This window comes from Eurosta solidaginis, chromosome 1 (genome assembly GCF_040869045.1).
Source record: "Eurosta solidaginis isolate ZX-2024a chromosome 1, ASM4086904v1, whole genome shotgun sequence".
In the NCBI taxonomy this organism is placed as follows: Eukaryota; Metazoa; Arthropoda; class Insecta; order Diptera; family Tephritidae; genus Eurosta; species Eurosta solidaginis.
Genome location: NC_090319.1, coordinates 344,502,608 through 344,522,688, shown reverse-complemented (window position 1 = coordinate 344,522,688; position 20,081 = coordinate 344,502,608). Strand labels below are relative to the sequence as shown.

The 20,081-nt window shown below is 33.8% G+C and overlaps 1 protein-coding gene and 1 long non-coding RNA gene across 2 annotated transcripts in view; one reads left to right on the top strand and one right to left on the bottom strand.

Moving 5' to 3' along the window:
* Window positions 1–20,081, bottom strand: part of SIFaR (SIFamide receptor) — a 310,116-nt gene that overhangs the window by 276,913 nt on the left and 13,122 nt on the right. The gene's annotated exons all lie outside the window — the stretch shown is intronic.
* LOC137237994 (uncharacterized) lies at window positions 2,613–12,047 on the top strand. Its single transcript, XR_010949084.1, has 2 exons — window positions 2,613–10,176; window positions 11,580–12,047. It is a non-coding gene; the product is annotated as an uncharacterized lncRNA (long non-coding RNA).

Sequence of the window (20,081 nt, the reverse complement as noted above, 5' to 3'; positions counted from 1 at the left end):
ATAAAAATTGAAAACTATTGGTAATATGAAAAGCGTAGATTAAAATTGAAAGAGTTGAGTTGTTGAAATAAATATCTTATAAAACCTATGAAAAGCATCGAACCCTGACAGTTGACCCTAAAAATTAAACCTCGAATCATGTTTAAGAGATGAGCAGGATAAAAATTGAAAACTATTGGTGATATGAAAAGCGTAGATTAAAATTGAAAGAGTTGAGTTGTTGAAATAAATATCTTATAAAACCTATGAAAAGCATCGAACCCTGACAGTTGACCCTAAAAATTAAACCTCGAATCATGTTAAAGAGATGAGCAGGATACAAATTGAAAACTATTGGTAATATGAAAAGCGTAGATTAAAATTGAAAGAGTTGAGTTGTTGAAATAAATATCTTATAAAACCTATGAAAAGCATCGAACCCTGACAGTTGACCCTAAAAATTAAACCTCGAATCATGTTAAAGAGATGAGCAGGATAAAAATTGAAAACTATTGGTAATATGAAAAGCGTAGATTAAAATTGAAAGAGTTGAGTTGTTGAAATAAATATCTTATAAAACCTATGAAAAGCATCGAACCCTGACAGTTGACCCTAAAAATTAAACCTCGAATCATGTTAAAGAGATGAGCAGGATAAAAATTGAAAACTATTGGTAATATGAAAAGCGTAGATTAAAATTGAAAGAGTTGTGTTGTTGAAATAAATATCTTATAAAACCTATGAAAAGCATCGAACCCTGACAGTTGACCCTAAAAATTAAACCTCGAATCATGTTAAAGAGATGAGCAGGATAAAAATTGAAAACTATTGGTAATATGAAAAGCGTAGATTAAAATTGAAAGAGTTGAGTTGTTGAAATAAATATCTTATAAAACCTATGAAAAGCATCGAACCCTGACAGTTGACCCTAAAAATTAAACCTCGAATCATGTTTAAGAGATGAGCAGGATAAAAATTGAAAACTATTGGTAATATGAAAAGCGTAGATTAAAATTGAAAGAGTTGAGTTGTTGAAATAAATATCTTATAAAACCTATGAGAAGCATCGAACCCTGACAGTTGACCCTAATAATTAAACCTCGAATCATGTTTAAGAGATGAGCAGGATAAAAATTGAAAACTATTAGTAATATGAAAAGCGTAGATTAAAATTGAAAGAGTTGAGTTGTTGAAATAAATATCTTATAAAACCTATGAAAAGCATCGAACCCTGACAGTTGACCCTAAAAATTAAACCTCGAATCATGTTTAAGAGATGAGCAGGATAAAAATTGAAAACTATTGGTAATATGAAAAGCGTAGATTAAAATTGAAAGAGTTGAGTTGTTGAAATAAATATCTTATAAAACCTATGAAAAGCATCGAACCCTGACAGTTGACCCTAAAAATTAAACCTCGAATCATGTTAAAGAGATGAGCAGGATAAAAATTGAAAACTATTGGTAATATGAAAAGCGTAGATTAAAATTGAAAGAGTTGAGTTGTTGAAATAAATATCTTATAAAACCTATGAAAAGCATCGAACCCTGACAGTTGACCCTAAAAATTAAACCTCGAATCATGTTTAAGAGATGAGCAGGATAAAAATTGAAAACTATTGGTGATATGAAAAGCGTAGATTAAAATTGAAAGAGTTGAGTTGTTGAAATAAATATCTTATAAAACCTATGAAAAGCATCGAACCCTGACAGTTGACCCTAAAAATTAAACCTCGAATCATGTTAAAGAGATGAGCAGGATAAAAATTGAGAACAATTGGTTATGTGAAAAGCGTAGATTAAAATTGAAAGAGTTGAGTTGTTGAAATAAATATCTTATAAAACCTATGAAAAGCATCGAACTCTGACATTGACCCTAAAAATTAAACCTCGAATCATGTTAAAGAGATGAGCAGGATAAAAATTGAAAACAATTGGTTATATGAAAAGCGTAGATTAAAATTGAAAGAGTTGAGTTGTTGAAATAAATATATTATAAAACCTATGAAAAGCATCGAACCCTGACAGTTGACCCTAAAAATTAAACCTCGAATCATGTTAAAGAGATGAGCAGGATAAAAATTGAAAACAATTGGTTATATGAAAAGCGTAGATTAAAATTGAAAGAGTTGAGTTGTTGAAATAAATATCTTATACAACCTATGAAAAGCATCGAACCCTGACAGTTGACCCTAAAAATTAAACCTCGAATCATGTTAAAGAGATGAGCAGGATAAAAATTGAAAACAATTGGTTATATGAAAAGCGTAGATTAAAATTGAAAGAGTTGAGTTGTTGAAATAAATATCTTATAAAATCTATGAAAAGCATCGAACCCTGACAGTTGACCCTAAAAATTAAACCTCGAATCATGTTAAAGAGATGAGCAGGATAAAAATTGAAAACAATTGGTTATATGAAAAGCGTAGATTAAAATTGAAAGAGTTGAGTTGTTGAAATAAATATCTTATAAAACCTATGAAAAGCATCGAACCTTGACAGTTGACCCTAAAAATTAAACCTCGAATCATGTTAAAGAGATGAGCAGGATAAAAATTGAAAACAATTGGTTATATGAAAAGCGTAGATTAAAACTGGAAGAGTTGAGTTGTTGAAATAAATATCTTATAAAACCTATGAAAAGCATCGAACCCTGACAGGTGACCCTAAAAATTAAACCTCGAATAATGTTAAAGAGATGAGCAGGATAAAAATTGAAAACACTTGGTTATATGAAAACCGTAGATTAAAATTGAAAGAGTTGAGTTGTTGAAATAAATATCTTATAAAACCTATGAAAAGCATCGTACCCTGACCGTTGACCCTAAAAATTAAACCTCGAATTATGTTAAAGAGATGAGCAGGATAAAACTTGAAAACTATTGGTAATATGAAAAGCGTAGATTAAAATTGAAAGAGTTGAGTTGTTGAAATAAATATCTTATAAAACCTATGAAAAGCATCGAACCCTGACAGTTGACCCTAAAGATTAAACCTCGAATCATGTTAAAGAGATGAGCAGGATAAAAATTGAAAACAATTGGTTATATGAAAAGCGTAGATTAAAATTGAAAGAGTTGATTTGTTGAAATAAATATCTTATAAAACCTATGAAAAGCATCGAACCCTGACAGTTGACCCTAAAGATTAAACCTCGAATCATGTTAAAGAGATGAGCAGGATAAAAATTGAAAACAATTGGTTATATGAAAAGCGTAGATTAAAATTGAAAGAGTTGAGTTGTTGAAATAAATATCTTATAAAACCTATGAAAACCATCGAACCCTGACAGTTGACCCTAAAAATTAAACCTCGAATCATGTTAAAGAGATGAGCAGGATAAAACTTGAAAACAATTGGTTATATGAAAAGCGTAGATTAAAATTGAAAGAGTTGAGTTGTTGAAATAAATATCTTATAAAACCTATGAAAAGCATCGAACCCTGACAGTTGACCCTAAAAATTAAACCTCGTATCATGTTAAAGAGATGAGCACGATAAAAATTGAAAACAATTGGTTATATGAAAAGCGTAGATTAAAATTGAAAGAGTTGAGTTGTTGAAATAAATATCTTATAAATCCTATGAAAAGCATCGAACCCTGACAGTTGACCCTAAAAATTAAACCTCGAATCATGTCAAAGAGATGAGCAGGATAAAAATTGAAAACAATTGGTTATATGAAAAGCGTAGATTAAAATTGAAAGAGTTGAGTTGTTGAAATTAATATCTTATAAAACCTATGAAAAGCATCTAACCCTGACAGTTGACCCTAAAAATTAAACCTCGAATCATGTTAAAGAGATGAGCAGGATAAAAATTGAAAACAATTGGTTATATGAAAAGCGTAGATTAAAATTGAAAGAGTTGAGTTGTCGAAATAAATATCTTATAAAACCTATGAAAAGCATCGAACCCTGACAGTTGACCCAAAAATTAAACATCCAATCATGTTAAAGAGATGAGCAGGATAACAATTGGAAACTATTGGTAATATGAAAAGCGTAGATTAAAATTGAAAGAGTTGAGGTGTTTGTTGAAATAAATATCTTATAAAACCTATGAAAAGCATCGAACCCTGACAGTTGACCCTAAAAATTAAACCTCGAATCATGTTAAAGAGATCAGCAGGACAAAAATTTAAAACTATTGGTAATATGAAAAGCGTAGATTAAAATTGAAAGAGTTGAGGTGTTGAAATAAATATCTTATAAAACCTATGAAAAGCATCGAACCCTGACAGTTGACCCTAAAAATTAAACATCCAATCATGTTAAAGAGATGAGCAGGATAACAATTGAAAACTATTGGTAATATGAAAAGCGTAGATTAAAATTGAAAGAGTTGAGGTGTTGAAATAAATATCTTATAAAACCTATGAAAAGCATCGAAACCTGACAGTTGACCCTAAAAATTAAACCTCGAATTATGTTAAAGAGATGAGCAGGATAAAAATTGAAAACTATTGGTAATATGAAAAGCGTAGATTAAAATTGAAAGAGTTGAGGTGTTGAAATAAATATCTTATAAAACCTATGAAAAGCATCGAACCCTGACAGTTGACCCTAAAAATTAAACATCCAATCATGTTAAAGAGATGAGCAGGATAACAATTGAAAACTATTGGTAATATGAAAAGCGTAGATTAAAATTGAAAGAGTTGAGGTGTTGAAATAAATATCTTATAAAACCTATGAAAAGCATCGAACCCTGACAGTTGACCCTAAAAATTAAACCTCGAATCATGTTAAAGAGATCAGCAGGACAAAAATTTAAAACTATTGGTAATATGAAAAGCGTAGATTAAAATTGAAAGAGTTGAGGTGTTGAAATAAATATCTTATAAAACCTATGAAAAGCATCGAACCCTGACAGTTGACCCTAAAAATTAAACCTCGAATCGTGTTAAAGAGATGAGCAGGATAAAAATTGAAAACTATTGGTAATATGAAAAGCGTAGATTAAAATTGAAAGAGTTGAGGTGTTGAAATAAATATCTTATAAAACCTATGAAAAGCATCGAACCCTGACAGTTGACCATAAAAATTAAACATCCAATCATGTTAAAGAGATGAGCAGGATAACAATTGAAAACTATTGGTAATATGAAAAGCGTAGATTAAAATTGAAAGAGTTGAGGTGTTGAAATAAATATCTTATAAAACCTATGAAAAGCATCGAACCCTGACAGTTGACCCTAAAAATTAAACCTCGAATCATGTTAAAGAGATCAGCAGGACAAAAATTTAAAACTATTGGTAATATGAAAAGCGTAGATTAAAATTGAAAGAGTTGAGGTGTTGAAATAAATATCTTATAAAACCTATGAAAAGCATCGAACCCTGACAGTTGACCCTAAAAATTAAACATAGAATTATGTTAAAGAGATGAGCAGGACAAAAATTGAAAACTATTGGTAATATAAAAGCCTAGATTAAAATTGAAAGAGTTGAGGTGTTGAAATAAATATCTAATAAAACCTATGAAAAGCATCGAACCATGACAGCTGACCCTAAAAATTAAACCTCGAATCATGCTAAAGAGATCAGCAGGACAAAAATTTAAAACTATTGGTAATATGAAAAGCGTAGATTAAAATTGAAAGAGTTGAGGTGTTGAAATAAATATCTTATAAAACCTATGAAAAGCATCGAACCCTGACAGTTGACCCTAAAAATTAAACATAGAATTATGTTAAAGAGATGAGCAGGACAAAAATTGAAAACTATTGGTAATATAAAAGCCTAGATTAAAATTGAAAGAGTTGAGGTGTTGAAATAAATATCTTATAAAACCTATGAAAAGCATCGAACCCTGACAGTTGACCCTAAAAATTAAACCTCGAATCGTGTTAAAGAGATGAGCAGGATAAAAATTGAAAACTATTGGTAATATGAAAAGCGTAGATTAAAATTGAAAGAGTTGAGGTGTTGAAATAAATATCTTATAAAACCTATGAAAAGCATCGAACCCTGACAGTTGACCATAAAAATTAAACATCCAATCATGTTAAAGAGATGAGCAGGATAACAATTGAAAACTATTGGTAATATGAAAAGCGTAGATTAAAATTGAAAGAGTTGAGGTGTTGAAATAAATATCTTATAAAACCTATGAAAAGCATCGAACCCTGACAGTTGACCCTAAAAATTAAACCTCGAATCATGTTAAAGAGATCAGCAGGACAAAAATTTAAAACTATTGGTAATATGAAAAGCGTAGATTAAAATTGAAAGAGTTGAGGTGTTGAAATAAATATCTTATAAAACCTATGAAAAGCATCGAACCCTGACAGTTGACCCTAAAAATTAAACATAGAATTATGTTAAAGAGATGAGCAGGACAAAAATTGAAAACTATTGGTAATATAAAAGCCTAGATTAAAATTGAAAGAGTTGAGGTGTTGAAATAAATATCTAATAAAACCTATGAAAAGCATCGAACCATGACAGCTGACCCTAAAAATTAAACCTCGAATCATGCTAAAGAGATCAGCAGGACAAAAATTTAAAACTATTGGTAATATGAAAAGCGTAGATTAAAATTTAAAGAGTTGAGGTGTTGAAATAAATATCTTATAAAACCTATGAAAAGCATCGAAACCTGACAGTTGACCCTAAAAATTAAACCTCGAATCATGTTAAAGAGATGAGCAGGATAAAAATTGAAAACTATTGGTAATATGAAAAGCGTAGATTAAAATTGAAAGAGTTGAGTTGTTGAAATAAATATCTTATAAAACCTATGAAAAGCATCGAACACTGAGAGTTGACCCTAAAAATTAAACCTCGAATCATGTTAAATAGATGAGCAGGATAAAAATTGAAAACAATTGGTTATATGAAAAGCGTAGATTAAAATTGAAAGAGTTGAGTTGTTGAAATAAATATCTTATAAAACCTATGAAAAGCATCGAACCCTGAGAGTTGACCCTAAAAATTAAACTTCGAATCATGTTAAAGAGATGAGCAGGATAAAAATTGAAAACTATTGGTAATATGAAAAGCGTAGATTAAAATTGAAAGAGTTACGGTGTTGAAATAAATATCTTATAAAACCTATGAAAAGCATCGAACCCTGACAGTTGACCCTAAAAATTAAACTTCGAATTATGTTAAAGAGATGAGCAGGATAAAAATTGAAAACTATTTGTAATATGATAAGCGTAGATTAAAATTGAAAGAGTTAAGGTGTTGAAATAAATATCTTATAAAACCTATGAAAAGCATCGAACCCTGACAGTTGACCCTAAAAATTAAACCTCGAATCATGTTAAAGAGATGAGCAGGATAAAAATTGAGAACAATTGGTTATATGAAAAGCGTAGATTAAAATTGAAAGAGTTGAGTTGTTGAAATAAATAACTTATAAAACCTATGAAAAGCATCGAACCCTGACAGTTGACCCTAAAATTACACCTCGAATTATGTTAAAGAGATGAGCAGTATAAAAATTGAAAACTATTGGTAATATGAAAAGCGTAGACTAAAATTGAAAGAGTTAAGGTGTTGAAATAAATATCTTATAAAACCTATGAAAAGCATCGAACCCTGACAGTTGACCCTAAAAATTAAACCTCGAATTATGTTAAAGAGATGAGCAGGATAAAAGTTGAAAACTAATGGTAATATGAAAAGCGTAGATTAAAATTGAAAGAGTTAAGGTGTTGAAATAAATATCTTATAAAACCTATGAAAAGCATCCAACCCTGACAATTGACCCTAAAAATTAAACCTCGAATCATGTTAAAGAGATGAGCAGGATAAAAATTGAAAACTATTGGTAATATGAAAAGCGTAGATTAAAATTGAAAGAGTTGAGTTGTTGAAATAAATATCTTATAAAACCTATGAAAAGCATCGAACCCTGAGAGTTGACCCTAAAAATTAAACCTCGAATCATGTTAAATAGATGAGCAGGATAAAAATTGAAAACAATTGGTTATATGAAAAGCGTAGATTAAAATTGAAAGAGGTGATGTGTTGAAATAAATATCTTATAAAACCTATGAAAAGCATCGAACCCTGACAGTTGACCCTAAAAATTAAACATCGAATTATGTTAAAGAGATGAGCAGGACAAAAATTTAAAACTATTGGTAATATGAAAAGCGTAGATTAAAATTGAAAGAGTTGAGGTGTTGAAATAAATATCTTATAAAACCTATGAAAAGCATCGAAACCTGACAGTTGACCCTAAAAATTAAATCTCGAATTATGTTAAAGAGATGAGCAGGATAAAAATTCAAAACTGTTGGTAATATGAAAAGCGTAGATTAAAATTGAAAGAGTTGAGGTGTTGAAATAAATATCTTATAAAACCTGTGAAAAGCATTGAACCCTGACAGTTGACTCTAAAAATTAAACTTCGAATTATGTTAAAGAGATGAGCAGGATAACAATTGAAAACTATTGGTAATATGAAAAGCGTAGATTAAAATTGAAAGAGTTGAGGTGTTGAAATAAATATCTTATAAAACCTATGAAAAGCATCGAAACTTGACAGTTGACCCTAAAAATTAAACCTCGAATTATGTTAAAGAGATGAGCATGATAAAAATTCAAAACTATTGGTAATATGAAAAGCGTAGATTAAAATTGAAAGAGTTCAGGTGTTGAAATAAATATCTTATAAAACATATGAAAAGAATCGAACCCTGACAATTGACCCTAAAAATTAAACCTCGAATTATGTTAAAGAGATGAGCAGGACAACAATTGAAAACTATTGATAATATGAAAGAGTTGAGGTTTTGAAATAAATATCTTATAAAACCTATGAAAAGCATCGAAACCTGACAGTTGACGCTAAAAATTAAACCCCGAATTATGTTTAAGAGCGGAGCTGGATAAAAATTGAAAAAAAAAAAAAAAATAAATTCTGATGTCAAAAAGATTAGAGCCATGCAAGGATATTAGTGCTGATAAAAAAATTTAAAAAAAATCAGAGAATAAGCTTCACAAAACTTCGCGTATGCTTATTTTAGTGGCCACAATTGTATGTATGTATAGGCATATAACAATACTATGTATAGCGACTAAGAAACTCACCGTCTACACAAAAATTATTACACTGAAGAAGGAACTACTAAAGATGATGCTGCACAATTCAATACATAAATATTAGACTTTCTAAAATACACGTTTATAAAAATAAATCTAATTAAACACGTTTTAATTAAAAAAAAAAAAATACAAACATTTCTACACAACCCTACAAAACAAATTAATATATAATAAAATCATTACCTATATACAAAAAAAATCCGAATATTAATTGCAGAATAAATTTCACATTTAACATAAAATATACTATGAATAACAAAATATGACATATACCATCCACAATCCAGTCTTTTCCCACGTACATTGTTCCTGCAAAAGCACTCCCAGCATTTTCTATTTCACAAAAAAGTTTTATAACTTTCCTCACAATATCTCCTCATCTTCATATTCAAAACATCATTTTCTCACACTCATTAACATTATTAACTTTTTTTTTTGTTTTGGAGCAAATCTAAACAAGCCCTTCTTCCAATTATCGAAATACTCTCCTGTGCTTCGTATAATAACTCTAATTCTTAAGCTCCTTCATATTGCATTTCATTTCACTAAGAACTCCAAAATTAAGATTCTTCCTTGGTTAATTTATTTCACATAAATTCTGCATTTTTTTTTTAATTCGTTTTCTGAATCTTAATAAAAAAATAAGAAACATTTTCTTAAATGGGCTTGTATTTATTATTTTATAAATAATAATTTTCGGGGTGAGGTTCTCTCCTAGTTTTGAAAAAATAAACTAAACGAAAATTTCTGTGGTATCCCCAACACCACAAAAATGAACTTCACCCAACAAAATCAATAAACAAAGAGATCAAAAACTTACGAACAATATGGTAAAAATCTACGATAAAACGTCAAGTGCCAAGCCCCAGATGCTGCAATCAAAATGGTTCTGAGGTTATTACAGATATCAAATTGGCGATGAGCACCATGTTACCAATAAGTTGGAGTAGAAAAGGCGTTAGAATCATCACGCATATAGTAAAAAACAGCTAAAAAGTTTCCGAATACCCGAGGGTGGATGGCATTAGATAAACAATTTGAAGAAAACAAGTCACCAAACATTATTTTTGGAATACCTGGATACTATCACTATTGTGCGAATCGGAGTACCATGAACAACCGGCCGAATTTAGGTAAGATTTCTCAGCTTTATTTGAAATATAATATTCTAAGGCCCGCTTGCAGAACTTTTTAACTCAGAATTATTTTTAATATATGTCAAAATGATATAAGTTTTATCCATTCATGTGAGGCTAAATCTGAGTTAAAACTTTCCGTTCTGCAAGTGGGACTTATAGTTAATAATTTAAGTATTAGTTTGTGGTAACAGTGGCGCAAGGGTGCGGAAATGATACATAGTTTGTATACACGTGTATACTGTTGGTTCCAATGTAACCGGAGGGATCAGGTCTGCGGTTTATTGTGTCACGTTGCCAGACCACTACACTGTCTTTCAGGCGGAAATTGTAGTCGTGAAGAAAACATCAGAAATCCTGGAGGAAACTTGCTTTAGCTGCAGTCGCGTCGATATATATATTGGTAGTCTGGCGGCGATCACGGCAAGAATCTCAAACAGTCCTCCATCAAGAAGTGTCATGGAATACATAGAAGAATTGTAGAGACTTCGCTCAGGCCGGACCATACATCTATACTGGGTTCCCAGTCATAAAGGTAAAAGTCACAAAAACGGTAATGAATTGGCAAAAAGGGGCACCACTCGTTGAGTCGACGGTAGACGTGCCAATCGGTTTGGGAGAAATCAAAAGAAGACAGGAGCTGCACATGATCAGAGAAATAGAACAGAAAAGGCGTGGACAGAAGAGCGAGACCGCAAAATTTTTTAAAACCATGTGCAAATCCTAAAGAATAACAACGTTGCTCATATCTCTAAAGAGAAAAGACTTAAGGCTCACGATGGGCATACTAAATGGACACTCCCTTCTGGCGTCACATGCTTAAAAGTTAGGCCTCGTCAGTAACTGCAGATGTAGAAAATGCGATATGCAGCAACAAATTATTGAGCACTTCCTGCTCGCGAGCTCAAGGCTTCAGCTGCTAGCGGCGGCAGACTGCCAGATCTCTAGGCAGCAGTAAGGCTAGGGAGTCTCAATCAATCTAAGTTTTCTGGTAAAAGAACGAATTTCATTGGTCATTTCAACAGCGAACAACTGTCAATATTATGCAAAAGCATTAGCTAATTTATAAGAGAAACTTGCGCTTAAGGCACTCACTACTTTGATCTTATGACGTAATTTTGTTTTCATTGGTATTATAAGGGTGAAAGTACAGATAACGTACATGATGATGAAAATGGCGTTTGTTGATTTAACTGTTGAAAAAGTCCGCTCATAATCAACCATTTGTGTACAGTTGATTCAACAGCTATCTGCGATGGATAAAAATTGGCAGAAGTTTCAGTTGAATTGACCCATAATTCGGTTAGGTGGTTAACTTTTTTCTTTTAGTGTTACACTTAGAAATATACATATGTCATAACTGAAAACTATACAAGATTTCTCTATATTTTTTTTTATAGATTTCCAACAACATGCGTAAAATATGGTACTAGACAGCAAGAATGCGGAATACTTACCCCGATTTGAAAAATATTACTTTCGTCCCACAACACCAACTAATTTGTTATAACCATGGCGGAACTATACAAGGTGGCAGCACGGGACAGCTGATTTACACATATTTTTTTTTGATTTGATACGTCAACTTCCGGCGCAGTATGATTTTGACATTAGCCCAACGAATTTGCAAAAACAAAGTACATGAAACTTTTCAATCTACAACAACATGGAACTTTTATTTATGTTTGTATGTATGTCACCATGCTGCTACCTTGTATGGTTCCGCCATGGTTAAAACATTGAAATATTTGTGATTGAAGCCATATTTATCATAATATATTAATTATTATCAAATTATATAGTCGAAAGTGTTGTTTTACATTTCTTTAAATTAATAAAGCATAAATTTTAAAAAGTATCTACTTTAATATTTGAATCTTTTTATTTAACGGGTTAACGAAATGTAAGCAGCCCCAATTACATACATCGGACTGGATCAAAAACTAAAATTGTTTAAGCTCGTCATGTCTCAACCTCTTAATAATAATACCTTCTGGGCCGAAGCATCTTTTTCCATTCGCATAACAATTCCTAGCCAGTGTAGCCGAAAGTTCATACAGCTCATCGGTAATTTCAGTAGCCAACATATAGAAGCGCCATTATTCTTTCGAAAAACTTTTCTCTTGCACACTCCTAAAGCTGCCTCATTCTGCTGCACCATATTCCAGGATGAGCACGATAAAAGTGTTACAGAGCATGATTGTCCACTTTGAGGGACCACTCCTCTTAGAGAAACTCTAATGTATTTTGAAGTTGCTTTTCACGGCTCTTAAATACAGGAGCTTCGTTGTAGTATGCGAGCACGCTACTTCAAACCACGCTGGCTTCCAACAGTGATGTGATTGCCAAGACGCAAGAACTCCGACTCCTCGTTTTATACGCATACAAAATCAAACTAACCGTTTAACGTTTTATTTTCCGGTTTGGAATAAACACAACTTAGGCCACATGTTATGGCCAATGATGTCAAGCATGCTCACATAGTTTTTTTCCAGAGCGGCTAAGTTCTGCAGCTTCTACAACTTTCTCCATCATCAAATGAAATAAATCGCATGATACAGGGTCACCCTTAAGCCTGCTTTTGGTTTCGAATGGCTCGGGGAGATTCTTCCCAATTCTGACTGGACGACACCAGTGTCGTGCACAGCTGTATTAGTTACCGATTAACCAAACTCAGATAAAGCGCCATATAAAGTTTCTTTGAAATATTTGGCACATGGTCAAGCCGAAGTCGTACTAGTAAGTTTCAATCAGCTGGACCACGGTGGTCTTCAATATTTATTGGGAAATCCTTATATGCCATACTTAGAAGCTGTGCGCAATCAGAATAAATTTTTAGCATGCAGCTTATGTGTGCGCAGACTCGAGTAAAACACACTAACATGTGTGTGCTTTGTATAAGTTAACATAACAAACATTTGAAAACCAGAAATTTATTCTCTCACGCTGATACAAAGTATCCAGATACAAATAATGAAATTCTACACGCGCAATCGCCAAAAGCGCTGACTGCATGTCTACATAAGATGTCTTAACGCACATCCGTCAAAATTGCTGACTGCATATCTGGATACCATATCTTGAAACAAGGCCATATTTTCTGAGCTGCGGCGCAACAACGAATATTCACCAAGCAGTGACGCACAGCGAAGATCAGGGTATATAAATAAGTATCTTTCCAAATTGTAAATCAGTTCTATTTTTGACATTAAATAAAAATCACACGGCTTCCTGCCGTAGAAAAAAATATTTTTTTAATAATTTAGTTCGTTCTAAATTAACTGGCGCCCAACGTCAAAGGGTCCGGTCGCGAAGTAGAAGTGCATAAGTCGATCCGAAGAGGCTCGCCGTTACGAGCGTAATTCGAGTGCAATAGCAGAGATCCCAAGTACCCAGAAGGAAAAGGGAAGACATCTTTACTCCATGCTTGTTGTGTTGCTGTAAGATTAAATTTAAAAATTATTTAAGTAGAATTATTTTTAAAAGAAAAGAAAATAAGTTTTAGGAACAAGTTAATATTTTAGTGAATAAATATTTAAAATTCGAGAAAAAAGTGAGAATACAATTCTAGAAAGAAAAAAAAAAGAAGAGAAAGTTAATATTTTAGATTTGAAATTTTTCATTCTCATAATAAAAACAAAGTTCCGATAATAATATTAAACACAACTCTGCGATTCACCACAAAAGGGACCCTCCAGAGATTGACAAAATAAATAAAGTTCCACCAATCACCACATAGAATAAAGCCAAATCAAAATGGCCCAAAATAACGTGCTACGACCACCTTTGTTGGGTAATATAGGTGCACCTGCAGCAGGGGCACCAGCACAACAACCACCTCAGCTGCAACCAACTGGCATTCCCCAATGGATGAATGCCTCGCCTGATTTTAGGAACCTTATAAAGGATCTAATAATAACTAAGTTAGGAGCGTACTTCGTCCCACATAACAACCCTTAACGGACCAGTTAATCGACGAACAATTTCGAAGTAACCTCTTCCCCATGGACAAAGTGCCCGACGTCGTGAGATCCCTGGAAAAGTGTAGAGCGAACCCTAAAGATTTATGAACCAAGCATAGGTTCACCCAAGTTCTTTGGCATCCTAAGCGTAATTCGCAACAAGATTGTAGGCAGTGCAGACGCTGCACTCGAATCCTACAACACCCCCTTAAATTGAAAAGCAATTTCCCAGTGCCTCACAGCACATTATGCTGACAAACGGGACTTAAGCACCCTGGAGTACCAGATGACTTGTTTGGTCCAAGGCAGGAAATCGGTACAGGAATTCTACGTGGAGGTGTATTCCCACCTTTCGCTGATACTCAACAAGGTATCCTGCATGGATGTTGGCGGGGAGGCCATGCGTGTCCTTACGCGTACATACCGTGACAAGGCACTAGATACCTTTGTTCGAGGACTATCGGGTGATCTGTCCAGACTCCTCGGCATGAAGGAACCGTCTGATTTGCCTGAAGCTTAACATTTATGCATTAAACTGGAAAACCAGAACTTCAGAGTTGCTCACTCTAACAGCCAGTACAATTTACCCAGAAGACCAATACTACCTGCAGCATCATTGGGCACATACCAACAAAAGCCTGCACTCCCACCGGGGAAACAATCCAATAAACCATTTTACCCGCACCTTGCGCATTTCCCCCAATCAATGTCTCCATTTACCCGATTTCCCAATCAACCTCAACATCAATATCAGCAACCTCAATACCAACAACTTCAGTATCAGCAATATCAACATCCACATCTACGGTACAACCAAAACCACCCACTCCTATGGACGTGGACCAATCGATGGAAACAAGAAATATCAATTACATGAACAGGCCAGGATACAGCAACGTAGCGTCGAAGCGACCACCCCCCAGCGCACACAGGACAATTCAATAGAAATGCTGCTCCTAAACTTCAACGGATAGAGCATATAGAACCATCTCCTGACGCCATCGTAGCCGAAACACAACAATGCGAAGCAAGTACATACGGACACGATCAATCCTGGGAAGACTACTATCAGGATTATTCGCAGTATGCACGTGACAACGAAAAAGAAGGCGAAGAGTTTTGCGACGTTCATTTTTTAGACTAACGCACTCGACATTGCCCTACGTCCAGCGCAAAACCGGCAATGGAGAGGTATTAAAATTCCTTATAGACACTGGCTCCAACAAAACTACATACAGCCTTCATTAGCAAAAATCCCCTTACCAAACGAAAACATTTTTTACGCGAACTCCGTCGGAGGTAAAGTAATAGTATCGCATCATATATTTCTAAATCTTTTCGGTTTAAACGAGGAACGCTTTAAGTTTTTCATTTTGCCTTCATTGGTGTCATTCCACGGCATCATTGGGAATGACAGCCTCAAACAGTTGAATGCGGTAATTCATACCTCTAGAGATTACATAATTATTAAAAATGGTAAGAAAATTAAAATTAAGCAACTGCTGTCAAGATCGGTGAACAATTTGGAAATAAAAACAGAGCACCTAACAGAGGAACAAAAGGGAGGGCTTCATAATCTCTGTTACCAGCACTAAAACTTTTCGCAGAACCCGATGAAAAACTGACATATACGACTGTAATGGAAGCGGAAATTAGGACGACGACCGACAGTTCTATCTACACTCGATGTTACCCATACCCAATGTCCCTAAAATCAGAGGTCGAAAGACAAATTGATAAACTCCTGGAAGGCGGCATCATAAGACCATCGCGATCACCCTATAATTCACCCGTTTGGGTAGTGGATAAAAAACCAGATTCCCTGGGCAACAAACAATACAGACTGGTGATAGATTATCGAAAGTTAAACTCTGTAACAAGAGCAGACCGTTACCCTATTATCGAAATTAACGAGGTCCTTTCCTTTGAAGAGTAGTTGTCACCAAATTCCTTTAAAGAATTCAGATATAGAAAAGACCACTTTCTCCATAAATAATGGGAAGTATGAATTCACCACGCTACCATTTGGCTTAAATAACGCACCTTCAATTTTCCAGAGAACGCTGGACGACATTTTGCGAAACTACATAGGACATTGCTGCTACGTTTACAAAGATGATATCATAATATTCACCATAACTGATGCAGCTCACACAGCCCATTTAAAAAGTATTTTCGGCACACTCGAAGATGAGAACATGAAGGTACAACTGGATAAGTCCAAGTTCTTTCAATAGGAGGTCGAATTTCTAGGATTCATTGTAACGCCGGAACTTCAAAGAGCTCAGATCCTTGTTGGGTCTGTCGGGTTATTATCACCGCTTCTTTAAAGATTATGCGAAGCTAGCTAAACCCCTTACAGCCCTTTTAAGAGGGGAGGAGGGACGCGTGTCTAAAAATCAATCGGAAAAAAAGCAGATCACCCTTGATGAGGACGCAATGGCAGCGTTTACAAAAGTTAAAAATATTCTTATCTCAGGAGAAGTAATGCTGACCTATCCTGACTTGAACACAGACTTTAAGCTGACAACCGATGCCTCCAATTACGCATTAGGTGCAGTCATGTCGGAGAAAGATATACCCATTACATTCATATCCAGGACCCTTTCAAAAACAGAAGAAAATTACGCAGCCAGCGAGAAGGAAATGCTTGCCATCTTATGGGCATTGAAATCTCTGCGTAACTATCTTTACGGTTCGGCAAAAGTCAAAATTTTCACAGACCACCAACCCTTAACTTATGCTTTAAGTAACAAAAATAAAAAAAATAAAATGAAATGCTGGAAAGCTATACTTGAGGAATACAATTACGAATTAAATTACAAACCTGGAAAAATGAACGTAGTTGCGTACGGACTATATAGACCACCGCAACAAGAACAGATAAATTCCTTAACAGCAACACGACATAGCGACGACAGCTCGGTTCAAACGTTGATACCCTATACAGACGCACCCATCAATGCATTCAAGAATCAACTTTTCATTTCCACAGGTGAGACCTCCTCATACCAGTTTCAAATCATTTTCCCAACCTATCATAGGCACACTATAGTGGAGAGAGAATTCACGGAAGATAGTATTATTACTTTATTAAAAAAATATTTGAATCCCTCGGTTACAATTGCATAAAGACAGAAGACAGTATATTAGGAAGAATCCAAACCATTTACCAAACCCACTTCAGTAGATACAGGGTGCGCTACCCGCGAAATTTTGTGAAGGATATCCTTACCGAATCTGAAAAGGAAACAGAAATTATCTGCGAAAACAACATAGCTAATTGCAACCCAACAGAAAATAAAGCTCAACTTTTGGAGAGATGTTAATTTCCCTAGATGAACGCGAAAATAAAAAAAAATTGCAAACAGTGTAGGATTTGCCTTCAAAATAAGTACGAGGGACACCCAGTAAACCCCATTCTAAAAGCCAATCCAATCCCCAATTATCAAGGACATATTGTTCACGTAGACCTGTATTATACCAGCAATAAAATAGTGTTAACAGCAATAGACAAATTTTCGAAATACGCCCAAGCAAAGATAGTAAAGTCCAGATCATCCGAGGATATATAAACCCCGAAAACATTGTGATAGATAATAAAAAATCCCTGAATTTGGCTCCCATAACCTTCATGCTACAGAATCGATTCGGAGTACAAATATTCAGAACCCCACCATATAAAAGCACAGTGAATGGACAGATAGAGCGATTCCACTCCACCTTGTCGAAATTATTGCGATGTACCAAAGCAGAAAATGTTCATTCCGATTTCCGCGATCTCCTTGATAGATCCCTATACAAATACAATTTTTCAACGCATTGCACTACTAAACGAAAGCCTATAGAATTATATTTTGGACAGACAGTTGGATCGCACCCAGTCGACCTGGACAAAGACGAAAACATAAAAAACTTGAAAATTAAACAAGGAAGAGATTTAGAAGTCCACAATAAGAAAAGAACAGATTTCAGGATATACAGTGCTAATGACGTGATTTATGTAAAATTAAACAAGCGAAAAGGAAATAAATTGTCACCCCGTTACAGGAAGGAAGTAGTACTTGAAGACAAGGGAAATACAGTTACAACTCAGTCGGGAAAGTCGGTGCATAAAAGCCATATTAAGGTTCAATAAAAAAAAAAAAGTAAGCAAATTAAAAAAAAAAAACAAAGAAACAAAAAAGCAAGAAAGATGGAAGAAGGAAATTTTTGTTTTTCTTCTAAAAATTAATCAGTTAGACGAATGAAAATAAAAATTACAAATTATAATAATATTAAAAAGAATAGTAAAGGAAGGTTTAAGGAATGTTCTAATTATGCAAATCTTATATAACCAAAGAAACAGAATTAATAATAATGATAATGACTAATATTTAATATACAGGAATTTAAGTTCAATACAATTAATCTCCTTAAATTTAAGTCAAATCGAGCAATATGCCATAGGCGTACGATTTTAGATATAAGCAATAATTGAGTGTTCATGGTCATTAAGAAAATGAACCCATTTTTCAGTCTCCTTGCCTGCATGGCACATGCGGATGTCCAAATCCACGATTATTCATCATCCCACTTAATAACCATAGATAACGGCCTCTCAAAAATCAAAGATGGCACACTCAAATTGAAAACTGATTATAAACAATAATGAAAAAATTATTATAAACAAGTAAGGAACGCTAAGTTCGGGTGTAACCGAACATTACATACTCAGCAAAGTGAACCTAGGTTAACTCTGGAATGTGTTTGTATGACATTGGTATCAAATGAAAAGTGGTAATGAGTATTTTAAAAGGGAGTGAGCCTTACAAAGTTTTTTCTAAAGTTATATTTTTCGTCAATAAACCAATCCAATTACCATGTTTCATCCCTTTTTTCATATTTGGTATAGAATTATGGCATTTTTTCATTTTTCGTAATTTTCGATATCGAAAAAGTGGGTGTGGTCATAGTGGGATTTCGGCCATTTTTTATACCAAGATAAAGCGAGTTCAATAAGTATGTGAACTAAGTTTAGTAAAGATATATCGATATTTGCCCAAGGTATCGTGTTAACGGCCGAGCGGAAGGACAGACTGCCGGCTGTGTATAAAAACTGGGCGTGGATTCAACCGATTTCGCCCATTTTCACAGAAAACAGTTACCGTCATAGAATCTATACCCCTACCAAATTTCGTAAGGATTGGTAAATTTTTGTTCCACTTATGGCATTAAAATTATTCTAGACAAATTAAATGAAAAAAGGCGGAGCCACGCCAATTTTGAAATTTTCTTTTATTTTTGTCTTTTATTGCACGATATCATTACTGGGGTTGAAAGTTGACATAATTTACTTATATACTGCAAAGATATTAAATTTTTTGTTAAAATTTGACTGAAATTTTTTTTTTTTTTTTAAGTGGGCGTGTTCGTCATCCGATTTTGCTAATTTTTATTGAGCACACATATAGTAATAGGAGTAATGTTCCTGCCAAATTTCATCATGATATCTTCAACGACTGCCAAATGACAGCTTGGAAAACTTTTAAATTACATTCTTTTAAAAGTGGGCGGTGCCACACCCATTGGACAAAATTTTACTAACATTCTATTCTGCGTCACAAGGTCAACCCACATACCAAGTTTCATCGCTTTATCCGTCTTTGGTAATGAATTATCACACTTTTTCGGTTTTTCGAAATTTTCGATATCGAAAAAGTGGGCGTGGTTATAGTCCGATTTCGTTCATTTTAAATAGTGATCTAAGATGATCGCCCAGAAACCTACATACCAAATTTCATCAAGATACCTCAAAATTTACTCAAGTTATCGTGTTAACGGGCAGACGGACGAACGGACATGGCTCAATCAAATTTTTTTCGAAACTGATGATTTGGATATATGGAAGTCTATATCTATCTCGATTCCTTTATACCTGACAATCAACCGTTATCCAAT